At 32.6% G+C, this 14,048-nt stretch overlaps 1 pseudogene across 1 annotated transcript; it reads left to right on the top strand.

The window, feature by feature from the left end:
• The first annotated feature begins 9,715 nt into the window (after positions 1-9,715).
• Positions 9,716-12,591, top strand: LOC124826837 (protein SENSITIVE TO PROTON RHIZOTOXICITY 1 pseudogene; annotated as a pseudogene). The gene is made up of 2 exons (XR_015786294.1): positions 9,716-9,879; positions 10,840-12,591. The product of XR_015786294.1 is annotated as a protein SENSITIVE TO PROTON RHIZOTOXICITY 1 pseudogene (transcript).
• Positions 12,592-14,048: the final 1,457 nt, after the last annotated feature.

The raw sequence follows: 14,048 nt of genomic DNA, 5'->3' as shown, positions 1-14,048 counted from the left end.
GGTGAGGATGTTGAAGGTCAACTGCCTGAACATGGTGAGGATGGTGAGGATGATATCATTGGTGGTGGTGTAGGGGATGGTGAGGATGATATCATTGGTGGTGGTGTAGATGGTGGTGTAGGGGATGTACAGGATGAGTTTGATGTTAGTAGTTGGGTAGGTTCTGATGAAGACGCTTCTGTGAATGAAGATGATTTGGTGGATGTTATAGTGGAAGGAGATGAAGAACCCGAACAACAGGCTAGTATTCAAAATTGTAATTGTTGTTTCATGTTTTGTACATCTTTGTTCTTTTCCAAATGTTTAACTTAATCTTTTTTTCCAGATTTTGGTCTAGATCCAGATTTACAGGAAGACCTGTTTGTGACACACTTGTTAATAACATTTCAGAAGGATTTAACAGTGTGATCTTAGATGCAAGGGGGAAACCAATCATAACAATGTTGGAAGAGATTCGTATATACTTGATGAAGAGGTGGGCATCCAATAGAGAGAAGATAAGTAGATTTCAAGGTCTCATTTGCCCCAAAATTCAAAAGAGGCTACAAAAAGAGTTACAGAACACAAAATATTGGCTACCAAAGTATGACAACTTGTGATTTCCTTTACTATTGTTGTTTATACTGTTTCCATTTAACATTCATTGTTTATGATTTTGCAGTTGGTCAGGGATGCAAATATTTGAGATCTGCCATACATCCAACATAGCTGAAAAGTATGTCGTTGATTTAGAGAAAACAGACTGTAGCTGTAGAAAGTGGAGTGTATCAGGAATTCCTTGCTCTCATGCACTCACAGCAATGAGGTTTTTGAACATGAATCCAGAAGACTTCATCCCGCACTGGTTCAGAACCTCCACCTATGAAGAAACATACATTCCAATCATTTTCCCTCTCAATGGACCTGATCTATGGCAAAGGACTTCATATCCTGATATTTTGCCTCCACCAAAACGGGTCTTGGCAGGTAGACCAAAAAAGAAAAGAAGGCTCGAGAGTTGGGAGCAAAAAAAGGATGATAGACAACTTGGACAAAAAGGAATCCCTAAGAGATGTTCCATATGTAGAGAACTTGGGCATAGAAAAACTAAGTGCCCACAGAGAAGTCAACAACAACACTACCCACACCCTTCTCAACCAAGTCAACAATCAAACGAAGAACGTACACCAGACCCAACTCAAGCAAGTCAGATAACTCAAGAACCCCAGACTGATGAAATCACAACACAACTTTAGATTGTTCTAGTTTCAAACATTAAGTACATCTTTGTTCTATTTTGGATATGTACTTTGACTTTAAATAGTGTTTCTTTGCTTTCTGTAGTGTATTTTGCACTTAACAATGTATACATTTTGGATGATATCTGAACTATTTTGGATGATATGTGATGTTTTCTGAAGTATTTTCTGTCATATTCTATTGTCTGATTTGATATTTTGCACTTAACAAACGCTCGCCAGGAGAACGAACGTCCAATTCACGCTCGTCCAGCGAGAACAGGCAGAAGAGGAGGCTCGTTCAGCGAACTAAGAGGACGCTTGTCCACAACCGCTTAGTGGACACTCGACATCGAGAAGTGGGACGCTCGTCCACGCTCAGTGGATGCTGTTTTTCCACTTGTGGGGATTTTGAACTGGAATTAACACCTATAGGAGATTCGGTCTGAGTATAATAGGAAGGTTGGAGATTGGGTCTGAGTATAATTGTAAAGTGTACTTGAGCCATACTAAAAAGAGATTATTCTTAGTGTAAGTGAGTTAAATTATTATACGGTTGTAAAGTGTTACATGAGTGTCTTGGGAAACATAACACTTCTCTGAAAATTAGAACGATTTGGTACTTCTTGCCAGAAACATAACACTTCTCTGAAAATTACATTCTAATATAACCATCTTCTTCATTAAATACAATGGCATTAGAAACACAATCTCATTACAATTTAACTAACTTCTTCACAATTTAACTAACTTCTTCATCACAAAATGTGACTGATACAACACTTCAACAAAATTAAAACATAACACATACAAAGACGATATTAATCAACCCCATCAAACATAACATCCAGATTAAGACCTTTTCCCTTCTCTGACAAACCAAAAGTGATTTTTCCAAATTCATAATCTTTCTCCTTTGCCACCCAATTGTAGTATCCCTTTCATCAACATTATCTTCACTGGCCCATTTGAAGAAATTACATCCTCGCACTTCTTCATTTCGACTACGCTGTACAAAACATGCAACCAAAATCATCTCAGCCAAAACCAAATAAATGTATCCGAAAATAAAAAACACCACGAAGGGAAGAAACCTTGTAATTAGGGCAGCCCCAAAAAGGCTTGCCTTGGTTCTTAGCATTTTTTGCGACTCTCAATACGGCAAGCTCTCCACAATAGCATATTTGTGTGCCAAGCATTCCTCTTGATGAAGCACCACGACAGCTCCCCCGTGAGCAAGACGAACAGTCATTCGTTGACATTGCATCGTCGTCCACACCAACAAAACAACCCCAACCCCAAAAATGAACCACAATCAGAGAAGAGAACATGGATACGACACCCACCTCAGACGAAGCAAAGAACGAAGGGCACCCCACCTCAGCGACCTTCTTCACCTCAGAAAACAACAATAGTTACTCAACATAGGGCACCCACTTCACACCAACCAAACAACGAAGGCCACCCCCACCTCAGTTCACCTCTTTAACCTCTGCTACTAGCTACCTATAAAAAAAAACCCTAATTAGTTTATTTCCCCAATTTAAAAAATGTAACCCCATTTCAAATTCCCAATTCTGCCTGCCACGTCAAGTCACTTAAGCCACCTCATTGCCACGACGCAATTGATTGCACAAATCACATACACAGTCAGAAAAACGTTATCAATTATAACGGCGTTAACTGGATAGGATTCAATTGATACAAATTTCAAAACATAGGTACCAAATGCCTACATTTTTAAAACTGGGTACTAAACAGAAAATTACCTCCGAACATGGGGACTAAGTAGGTAATTAAGCCTAAGTTAAATTATCATAAACTTAAATTGGATATAGTTAACATGAATCATGAAAATACTTAAGGTAGATCTAACAATTAGATAACGAAATTATGTAGTATGTAACTAAAATAAATCCTTTTTTCGAAAAAAGAATATAAACGAACGCATTTTTTATCTAATAAATTTATTACTACTCCCTTTATATTCATTTAATTATAAATTATTTAGAAAATTAGGACGTGTTTAATAAAACTAATAAATTATTAGTTACTTTAAAAGCTAAATAAAATTTACAAGGTATAAATTTCCCAATTTGCTCTAGACAAAATATAATATATATATATATATATATATATATATATATATATATATATATATATATTAAATTTATTGTTCAATATAATAAGAATTATATATGAGATTAATCTATCTTGTGAATATAAAGATGTCATACTCTATATATAATAGAAGAAATATGAGCTAACAATAAAATACAAATAAGGAATAATAACAAACTAACTAAAGATAAAAGATAAAGATAAACACTCATATCAAACTGGTGCATACAAATCGTATATGTATCAAACTTGTTAATAATATAATCAATAAAGACTTGGTGAAAATATTTGTTTCAACATTCAAGTGATACCACATTGTTAATGATTTGCGAAGACGACATAAAAGACGAAATATCAACCTAAAAGACTCCTCATGAGCAACAAATTTGGAAGGTTGATCCATATAAATTTCTTTTTGTAAATCTTCGTTGAGGAATGAATTGTTGACGTGGATAAAGTCATTATTGAAAAGTCACTACGACTATAAATAAACTAACAAAATCATGTTTGCCACTAGAGAAAAAGCATACATGGACATGCCAAATGCACCGGTGATAGAAGAGACAATGGTGGAAGAAGTCATAAATGAACAGGAAAGAGAAACCCTAAACATCTAACATTCTCCAACCAAAACACTTGAAAGAGGAAAAAGAACGACCTTGACGACTTGAATAACTGTCTAAGAGGAGGAGACACGCAACCATGTACGACGAATCTAAAAGAGGAAAACATCGACGTTCTAAATCATTGCATGTGAGAAGACAGGACGAAATTAGGCATTCAAAGAATTTTTAAGCTCATTAACTAGAATATTTTACTTCAAATTACCATAACTAACCATGAACTAATTTGTCCCGAACGCAATAATCTAAAACAAAACAAATAACACAACAATTTTCATTTATTTAAAGTATATAAATCTTATATGAAACTTAAATATTGATAACATGTTCAAACAACACATAATTCTACATAAAACTTATGACATCGTCACTTTTATATTCAGATTATTTATGAAAAAAATATAAAAGAACATAAATAGTTTCACTACGTAATTATTTTATTTAAGTAACTTCCAAAACCAATATTCAAAATCTGGAAACCAAGAATAAAGTATCATAATATAACAAAAGTTTTAGTATATCACCATTAATTTTATTAAAATTGTTGATAATATGATAACAACAATAAGAGAAGAACAAGAATTTTAAAGGAAAGAGAAATTTGCTTTGATTAAAAATATAATCGGATAAAAATGTTTCCTAGTTCCTAAACTATTATGAGATGTTATTAAATTTTAAAAAAAAAATGAAGATTGAAGAAAGAAAATTAGAAAGTAGTTGGCAAAAAATTATAGAGAAAGAGAGTTATGAAAATCGAGATGAAGGATGAAATATGTTTTTAAAATTTACACAATCATAGATATTTGATAGATATATATTTATTAAATGAAGTTTAAGTATTGTTGGTATCCTTCATCCAAACTTATCGGTGTATCTTTTAGCATCTTCCTCTTTTAAGCTTTTAACTTCAATGTTTCCAAATTTTACATCCATCCTAATCGTTTTAATCTCTTCACTTAATTTAAACTATTAAGGGAATGGTCCCACGTTTAGTTTTCCTAGTAGAAAAATCATACAAGAGTGTTCAAATTAAACTTTTCCAAAATTAAAAAATATTAAAAAGGTAAAATATCATTTTTATTAAGTTATTTAATGTAACAAAAATTAATAATTTTAGTGAAACTAACACATTATTTGATTTTAAGAAAATTATATAAACAATTTTAGTAATATCTTTTACCTACCAACAAAAGAGACCTTATCTACAGAAATAATAATTTTCAGGATTTATAATTATAATACGGTCATCATAGGTATAGAAAAAAAAAACTAAGATAACCTAGAGAAGAAGAATTGAGATAAATGTATATCTTGATTGCTATATATGATATTGTAAAAGAAAAAAAAAATATACAAAAATAATTGATGTAAATGAGCTAATTTAGTTGGAAATTGAATTATAGGAGCATATGAAGGTGGTGGGGACTGTAATGAATTCCATGAAAAAATGTGTAGAAAGAATCTTTTGTTTACAGGTGTAGAAAGAAAAGAGAATGATGAATGTTATGTAGGGTATCCCCACTCATCTCTAATCAAACCACATCTCCTTTCTCATCTTATCTATCCTTTCATCACATCTCACATTTCACTTTCATACTCCAATCTAGTCACCCATTAAAAAATATATATAATATATGATTTTCTTTTTGTTGTAGTAGATTAATAAATATATGTATTTAATATCATTTCTATTATAACTTCTAACATATTTTAACTTAAAAATTAAGTAGGTATACACTAACAAATCTTAAAACCCTATGTTAATAAACTATGATGTAAGTATATTTCAAGAGAATTTCTAATTGTGTATGTCAATATATTTTAAATTGTATGTTTATGTGTAAGAGGAAAAACCTTTCTAGGTAAAAAAGTGTACCTGTCCAAATTTATCATCTTTTGTTAATTTATTCGAAATTTTGATAAATTTTTATATATAAATTTTGAAAAAAATGAATATAATTTTTTAATCTAATTGCATTAATTTTTTTTGACATATTGAATGTATTTTATGTTATAATTTGAGTTGTTTATACTTTTTGATTAATTTCTACTTCAATGTCAGTTAAAAAATACATTTGATACTCTTTTGATTTGTAGGGTCGATGTCAACAATTCTCCTAACTTCCTTGGTCTATTGTTCGATCGATTTAAGGTTATGGATAGAAGGTAATGCGATGCCAAAGTCAAATAATCTAACAATGAATGCATATTAAATATAACCAACTTACCACAATACCTCAAATCTATATTTATATATTTTTTATTAGAGTTCGTATTAACTTCGGTTTAGTTACGACCCAACTTGTAATGATCTTGTTTTTATTTAATATAATCATCCTTAGTCCTAATGCATGTTTAAGATCAACTGGCCGATTTATATTTATCAAACTGATCAATTTGACAAAATTTCTGATTAGTGAATCTAACTGACCAGACAATCATACCATTGAAATATATTAAAAAAAATAACATAATTAAATTAAAAATATTATATTCATTTATTTTTTAAATTTTAAAATCAAAATATTTCAATAATTCAAAACCATTTCAATTCCATAATAAATATAAAAACATAATTTATATTTATTTACCTTAAAATAAGTGCACATAGATAAAAGAGAAATGGTTGTCCAATGATGTGTAATGTATTTTTACAAATGAATAATCTACAATCTCATTTTTATGTAAACTGAACCAGTATTAGTTTCTATGTATTATTAAAGCAAAATAGTTTATCTCTCAAAATTATTATTATCTGTCAGACCTCGGAAAACCCCACCTGTTTAATCTCATTAAATGCACCCCAAAACCCCTGCTCAGATGCATTAAAAACGCACTCAAACTCTGATGCACTAACACCAGGTGTCAAGAATGGAAGATTCGGAAGTCAGTTAATAGAGTGCAGGTGCCGACAGGAGAGTGCACGACCGTTTGGACGTGGTGTAAACAAAAATGATTTTTCTGAAAACCCTGCCATTCTCTCCTGCATGCACCTTCTCCTTTCAAACTCTGATTTCCATTTCCTCCTTCTTCTCTCTAGAAATTTCCCCTTCTCTCTACTGTAACTCACCTTTCTCTGCTCCGATCACCGTTCAGGCACCGTAGTAGTATTCCCGGCGTCCCAAGTTTCCTCTTAAACCGAACAAGTTTCAAGTTTGAGCTGGTAAGTTTCTCTTCTTAGTTGTGCGTTCTTTTGTTACATGCAAGACCAAGTTCTGGTTGCATGCAAGGGTATAGTCTAAGTTACTTTTGATTTTCATGTGGTTCGGTTTAGTTGGAAGAGTTAAGTGATCGTGGGGGTAGAAGTTGTAGTTGACGAACCAAGTTGCAGTCTGTAGGACGTTCTTTCACAAATCCAGGTAAGGGAAGCTTATTTAATTTAATCTATATGTAGTTGTTTTGTATGAACGTCCGTTGTTTGAATGAATGAATATGATGCATGCTGGTTGATATTTATGATGATGGTTGATGTGTATGAAGTATATGAATGTGAATATGAGTAATCATTTTGGAGTATGAATTGTTAATATGGATTCTATAAAGTATGTAAATTGATATTTGATGTGAAGTTATAAGGTTATGAACTGATGTGTTGAAACTTGAGTGGGAAATAAATGAAAATCTGAATATGAAATTCTCACTATTATAATGTACGTTTGTCATCGAACGGTCCCCTACCGTTCGATTTTTCTAGTAAACTGTTTTAAAACGGAATTCTTTCATTTGGAGAGAATTCTATTCGAGAACGAGCGTCCTCATGGGAAACACTAGGTTGGAGCGTTCGGCCCAGCATAGTTGTATCCGCATATCCGAAATAAAGTAATACATATATATACCCTCGTACTTTAAGATTAGTAGTGCTCGGTCTTACACCAAGCGCTCGTACTAATGTATAATCAGTATTGATAAAATAGCGTTCGTCCAACTTCAGTAATGTTTCTTTTTCCATGTTCGGTCATTTATTGGCATTGGATTTCCGTATGTGAACTATTCTAAATATAGTCCTTAACATCTTGATTATTCTTCTTGCATTGGATCCGGCCTAAGGCCTCCATACTTGATTTATTCCTTAAGTATTGGTTTGAACTCAAGAGAGTCAGTTCATTTAACTTACTCACGTGGTAAATACCGTTCGTCACATATTGCACTATTTTACTCGGCTCATTTCTTAAATCCAAAAGTAACTCTCTTAGTCTTATTCTGTTCTGAACGGGAGAATCATCGGTCTTGTTCTTATCGTTCGTCCTCGTTCTGAAGAGGGCTGAACGTTCGTTATTTAATGTCCTTGTAACTGATGATGAAAGTGATAATAAAGTGAAAGATTATAAAGGATGAATAATATATGAGATGATTAAACGGTTGTGGATTTTGAACGAGCGTTCCGGGGAGGAACGACTCATGTATTGAATATTGGAATTGGTAAAGTATGACTGTGGTTATGCTAATGCTGGCAGTTCATCCTGATGTTCCATGAGTACTCGTCCTCACGTAGAGGAGGGTAGGTCATGTGTGGGAACGGCAGGAGGTCCTAGTTCTTAGGGGTACTTTGGATAGGGCTAACCTCGGGTGGCAGCTGTTGAGTGTATCCCAGTTACTACATCACCCGGGTGCAAGAACCCTGTAGCTACACAGATTCATATAGTCCGGACGGTCAGTCTAGTGATAGGCTTGGTATGATACGTACGTTGAAATGTTTCTTGAGTATTGGAATGTTTACTTTATATGTTGATGTATGAATTAAATTACATAAGCTTACCCTGTGTTTTCCTTGTGTTGTCTCGTCTTGTACGTCCGTCTTGTCTATTGCAATGATCATCCGTGTGGATGTAAGCAGAAGGAGACGCATTGATTGTTCGGAAATTGTTTTGTAAAACCGTTCGATCCTGACTTTTTCTTATTTCTGTGGAATTGTAATTAACTCTGTACTTAACTCCGTTCGGTTTTAGACGTTGTATTAGTGTAAGACTGAACTGTTTATTATGAAATGTAATCAACTCTATTATATGGTTTTATTACTGTATTTTTGGGATGTTACATTATCAAAATTAATAAATTAAGGTGAGAACTTTTTAAGGAATTATAATATATAATATTTAATTAAACTGATATAAATTTTCAGTCTTATTATCTATCCAAAAACATTCATTTCTTTAAAATGTTATAAATGTTAAATGAAATTTGATAAGATATTAAATGTGATGTTTAGTTAAACATTTATCTAACTATACAATTATATTTTAATTAAATTAAATATGTTTTTATTCCTTAAATTATTAAATTTATTTTTAGTCTCTTTTTTAAAATAAGGTACATTTTAGTCTTCTTTTTAAAATAAATCTTAATTTTTGTCCTTCCAAAAGAATAAAAAATTAACGTTTTTTTAAATAGAAGGACTAAAATGTACCTTATTCTTGAATATTGTTATTTTCACTTTTGCCAATTTTTAGAATCTGAATAATATATTAGTAATAAAATAAAATTATTTAGTTTAAAAAGACTAGATGTCCAACAATTAAGTTCATACAGATACTACAATTATAAGTGAATAAACTACAAAAAGAAAATGAATTCTATTATTATAAAAAAAAAAACTTAAATTTAAGGAAGAATCATTAGACTGAAACAAAAGAAACAACGGTTGTGATTGATAGATGAAAAAGTTGATTAGAAACTTTGTCATCAGATTGGTGGGGTCCACAATTTGAGTGAACAAAATTGACCTATACAATTGCAGGTCATAATTGTGGGGTTGACCAAAGCTATCATGGTGCTGCTACTGTGTTCAGCACAACGTATGCTTACAAAGTGAATGCCTATATAAACATTTGCTTGAAACCCTTGTTTTCCTTCTCATGCCACCTTTTTTTTTCAATTGAAATGGAGCAATTTGCTTGGGGCCTCTTTTGATCTTTGAATCTGTGAGTGCTTCCATCCCCTTGTGTGGATTTTATTCTATGAATTTGTGTTGAATGCTCTTTTTTATTTTTAATTTTGTTAAGGGTTATCTCTGAATAGGGTTTTTTCTGTTTTGGGTAAAAAAATGATCTCTCTATTTTCTATGAAATCTGTTTTTCAATTTTGGGTTTCTTAGAACAAAGACTGAGGGGATGAATTAGATACAAAGAGTTTGAAGTTTTTCTTTATAATTGGGGCTTTGTACATGTTGACTTGCCGCTTCACCTGGGGAGTAACGTGAAGGGTAAAGGGGTTTTTCTTTGTTCTGATTGTATGTGGTATGATATAAATATTAAAAGGGAAAAATTTTGGAATTTGGATCCTGAATATACTGTGAAGAAATTTGAACTTGGTATTGTGATTGCTGTGTTTATTTAATTATTGTGTTTATATTGACTTAACTTAAGCCTTTGCTAGGTAATTACCCACGTCAAAAGTTAATTGAACTAAAGTGCAGAGAAAGATTTTGTTTCATGGTTTGATTCCTGTATTCAGTCGTAATTTCATGTGGCATGGGATATTTATTTGTACTCTTGTGGATATCTATGTTGAATGGCATATTTCTTCTAATTGGTGGTCATGCTTAATTTTCCTTTTATCGCTGTCCCCTTTTGTCTCTCTTTCCTTTCAAATTTTCCCTGATCACCCTTTATTATTTCTGCCTTGTTGGAACTTTGAAACATAATCTAATCCAACATGGTCCTTGGTTTTGGTAAATTATTTATAAACTATTGATGTTCTTTATGAATGATGAATGATCCATGTTTGGTATTTTTGTAAAAGAGTCTTGGTTTTTTATGGAGCTGACTTGGCTGTGTAATCCATGTAGCTGATCTTACCCAGTGGTGGGATAAGGCTTTGTTGTTATTGTTGTGCTTTGTACACTGTATCAGTTTCTTGATCATATTTCATTTGATTTTCAGTGATCAAGAATCTAGATAAAGAACTTGAAATGGATACAAATGGGAGTCTACGTGCCAACAACTGGGCAAGGTCTTCATCGTTAACCTCGGATTCCATGTCATTCCCAAATTTTGGTCTGCAGAATAATCAACCGAAATGGGATGATCCCTCAAATTCTGATTATGGGATCAGAGCAGAAGTACCTTTCAAAGACTTCAACCAGCCTTCTCAAACTCAGTCTCCACTTCCTTGCAACTCAAACAACGAGATTGAGATCCCAAATCAAGAAAACTGTCATCTGAATGAATCATCGCAAAACAGTGCACTCCAAGATTGGGACCCCAATGTGATGTTGAATAACCTGTCTTTCCTGGAAGAAAAGATTCATCAGCTCCAGGATCTAGTGCACTTGATTGTTCGTCAAAAAGGCATTGGACAACCTAATGAACTTGTAACTCAGGAACAGCAGCTTATCACAACTGATCTCACATCAATCATTATTCAGTTGATCTCTACTGCAGGTAGTCTGCTCCCATCTGTTAGGCACAACCTTGCAAACACAGCTTCATTGTTTGGACAGATTGATCAGCTTTGTGAGACGACCATTCCTTCCGGGACTGGTGGAAGTAGCAGCTGTATTCAGCCAGAAAATAATGGTGGAAAGAAAATGTCTGATCAGTCCATGCAAACTGATCTACCTAATAACTGTGAAATGGAGCCAAACTACAATGTGGTAGAACAAGAACTCAAAGATGAAGAAGATGTAGATGATGGAGAAAACCTTGCCCCTGGTTCATATGAGATTCTACAATTAGAGAAAGAAGAAATCCTTGCTCCTCACACCCATTTCTGTACAATTTGTGGGAAGGGGTTCAAGAGAGATGCAAATCTGCGAATGCATATGCGTGGCCATGGCGACGAGTACAAAACCCCAGCAGCTCTTGCAAAACCTCACAAAGAATCTGGATCACCAAAGCTTATCAAGAGGTATTCCTGTCCCTATCCTGGCTGCAAGCGCAACAAGGATCACAAGAAGTTTCAACCTCTGAAGACTATCCTGTGTGTGAAAAACCATTACAAAAGGACACACTGTGACAAGAGCTACACATGCAGCAGATGCAACACCAAGAAATTCTCAGTCATGGCTGATCTGAAAACTCATGAAAAGCACTGTGGTAAGGATAAATGGTTGTGTTCATGTGGCACAACATTTTCTAGGAAAGACAAGCTTTTTGGGCACATTGCTCTTTTCCAGGGCCATACTCCAGCCATTCCCTTGGATGACGCCAAAGGGGTAGCTGAGCCACCCAATCATGACAGCAAAGAAAACAGTAAGGTGGGGAATGTGCAGTTCAGTTTTGGATCAAGTCCTTCTTCAAATGGAAATGAAGTTGAAAATGTGATGGATGTAAAAGGCAATTGTGACGATCCTATAAGTTTTTTCTCATCATTGAACTTTGACAACAGCTTTGGTGGGTTTAATGAATTCACTAGACCTCTGTTTGATGACTCAGAAGGTTCATTCTCTTTTGTGATTCCTGGATCTTTCAAATCCGACGGAGTATCCAGCCCTGACAATCTTTTGTAACAGTGTTAGCATCTGTGTTTGTCTCTTAATGTGAGCAACTACAACTCTGGTTTGTATTAAATTTGTAAAGCCAGTTTAGTTTCCTATCCCTTCAAATTCTTAAGAAAGATGATAGATTTTCTTCAATATTTTTATCTTCTTTCAAAACCTCTGAATAGAGAAATATAAATTTGCACTTTTAGCATCTGGGTTCTTCAACATTCCATTGCTGTGCTACAAAATAACTTGCCGTTTACAGTTGATTGCACCCCCATAATTTCCAGATCACCTGTTCCGGAAATCTTTCAAAACAAATTTTTCAAAATATTCAAAACATGATTTCTGATCAGAATTTTTTCTATATTTTCAGAATAACTTTTCTAGAACAAATTTTCCAAATTCATGAGATGCCTTATATAGACTAAGATTTCCAGAACAAGATCTATGACAAGATATATGGAATAAGTTTCTTGAACATATGAGAGATGTTTTTGAATGAGTTTTCCATAACGAGCAACCCAATGTTTTACTCATTCTTTCTCCTTCCTTTCAAGAGTATGGTGAAGAATGGAAGAGTTTTTAATCCTTTTGCTATTGGTATGGGATGCAGGTAGTAATAATGGAGGTGAAGGAAGAAAAAATCTCAGTATGAAAACTAGCCTATAATTCTTCCTCCACCTCTTGTGTATGATTTTTTGAAGCAAAAAAAAAAAAATACACGAGATTAATTGTAGAATCTTTTAATAGTAAGAAACTTAAACTAAATTTTGTAAACTATACATAAATGTCTGATCACTAAAAACTCATTTTCGTTTCTTTTAGCTTAAACTATTTAACGATAATTTAATGCTTTATATTTATTTATTGTATATGACAACATTATGACTGGGTAATAATATTTTGTCTCTTGGCAAGGTATTTGGTATTTTAAAAGTATTGTTGAGAATACAAACCATATACACATTCATATGTGTGTGAGCGAGATATAAAAGAATTTAATAGTGAAGTGTTAGTTTTTCTTTTATTTTTTTTTCTTTTTAATAAATTTTTAAGATAGAACTTTAGAATATCAGTGTAATTGAGATGCCAACATTTATGACATTTATAGTGATATATGATCTGAGAAGTATTAATATATAAGACATTAGTTATAATAAAAGAAAGAAAATTTGTGTTATCTCATTTCAAACAAACGACGGCAGTTTAATTTTATACATAGAAAACTTGAGATTTTAATTAAAATTGTGTGAAACTTTTAATATGGTTTGTTGTGTCTATAGTATATTTTTTACTTACTTTTATATGTGTAATTTAATAATAACAAATTAAAGTACTAAAATATACTATATACTATAATTTACAAATTTAACTTTAGTATTGTTTTGAATAAATAAATCTGAATATTTAAAATGATTTATTGGTAGACAAAAAATGATTTATTAAGTTACAATTTGTCACATTTTTATATCTTTGTTAAAAAGGATAGTTATAGTTTTTAGTACGTGTAAGTTAATAAAGAGGCAATAACTTAAATAATTTCATTAGTTAGTATTCATTTGACATATGCCTGATTTTGATTTTGATTTTGAAAAAAGAGTATCAAGTTTAAATAATTAGAATTTAATTTAATTTAAACTACATAATTAGAATGTAATTTAATTT

This window comes from Vigna umbellata, chromosome 4 (assembly GCF_029865625.1).
Source record: "Vigna umbellata cultivar VRB3 chromosome 4, Vumbellata_1.0, whole genome shotgun sequence".
NCBI lineage: Eukaryota > Viridiplantae > Streptophyta > Magnoliopsida > Fabales > Fabaceae > Vigna > Vigna umbellata.
The sequence above is the reverse complement of the archived record's forward strand: the minus strand, read 5'-3'. Positions and strand labels throughout refer to the sequence as shown.